Source organism: Monodon monoceros, unplaced genomic scaffold (assembly GCF_005190385.1).
Source record: "Monodon monoceros isolate NGI ecotype Baffin Bay Population unplaced genomic scaffold, NGI_Narwhal_1 Super_Scaffold_12, whole genome shotgun sequence".
NCBI classification, from domain to species: domain Eukaryota; kingdom Metazoa; phylum Chordata; class Mammalia; order Artiodactyla; family Monodontidae; genus Monodon; species Monodon monoceros.
Window position 1 is genome coordinate 104816449 of NW_021703768.1, and position 1285 is coordinate 104817733.

A 1285-nucleotide genomic window follows, 5' to 3' on the forward strand; every position below is an offset into this window, starting at 1 on the left:
CCAGCCCAATCACCAAACCACACCTTACTCTGCAGAGTTTTCACAGGTGCATAAGGCAGAATGCAAACTCTGGTTTACCAGAAATCTGACAATGACTTCTAACCAGTCTGGGCTAAACTCTCCCTGTGGCTATGGAGGGGTTGGTCAGTAGCTATACCTAGGTTTGAGTCTCCGCTTGGTGACGTACAAGCTGTGAGACATGAGATGGCTTCATGAAACTTGCTGAGCCTCAGCGTCCTCCTCTGCAAAATGAGGGTGAGAACTCCTTTATGGAATCATTTCCAGCATTGCACACATGCATGTTAAGAAGCCTACCACCGGCTGTAGTCCCAAGTGGTGCTGCTGAAATGGGCAAGTTCATGAAACCCAAGAATGTGGTTCTGATCCTGGCTGGATGCTACTCCAGACGCAAAGAAGTCATTGTGAAGAACACTGATGATGGTACCTCACACCGACCCTAGAGCCATGCTCTGGTGGCTGGAATCGACCGCTATCCCTGCAAAGTGACAGCTGCAATGAACAAGATGAAAATCACCAAGGGGTCAAAGATCTAGTCTTTTATGAAAGTTTATAGTTATAATCACCTCATGCCCACAAGGTAGTCTGTGGATATCCCCTTGGACAAAACTGTTGTCAACAAGGATGTCTTCAGAGACCCTGCTCTCAAACACAAGGCCCAGTGAGACACCAAGGTCAAGTTCAAGGAGAGATACGAGACCGGCAAGAACAAATGGTTTTTCCAGAAGCTGCAGTTTTAGGTCTGTCTTTTTTCAGTTATTAAAAATACCAAAACAAAACAAAACAAAAAGCCTACCAACCATCATCATAAATGTGGTGATCTTTATAAAAAACTCTGCCAATTTGTTACCCAATTGGGTCGTCTGCATTTTTTTATAACTAGTAGAGAATATTTTTCACTTGTTTATTAGCGATGAACATTTCTTCTTCCATAAATTGCATGCTTATATCCTGACTCACATCTTAAAAGATACCATGAAATAAATTTTTAATACTAAACTATCACAGACAGTACCATCACAGTCAGCTGTTGTAAATTCGGCCAGCCTCACTATTCGTCGCTGTTTTTAAAAAAATTACAAGATGAATGCTAAATTGAAGAGAAGTAATCAACAGTAAATAGAAACATATTAGTAAATGAATCTTTCTCTTTGCCGGTATTTAAGAGATAGTAGTTCATGCTCTTCTAAATGCCTGAAGATTTTGTAGAGAATCATCATTATTAATATTCTTTGTTATACCACTGTTACAAACAGGTGAAATAAAC

The 1285-nt window shown here is 40.5% G+C and overlaps 1 pseudogene; it reads left to right on the forward strand.

Annotated features, from left to right (window-relative positions):
* Positions 1–347: 347 nt before the first annotated feature.
* LOC114891816 lies at positions 348–758 on the forward strand (annotated as a pseudogene).
* Positions 759–1285: the final 527 nt, after the last annotated feature.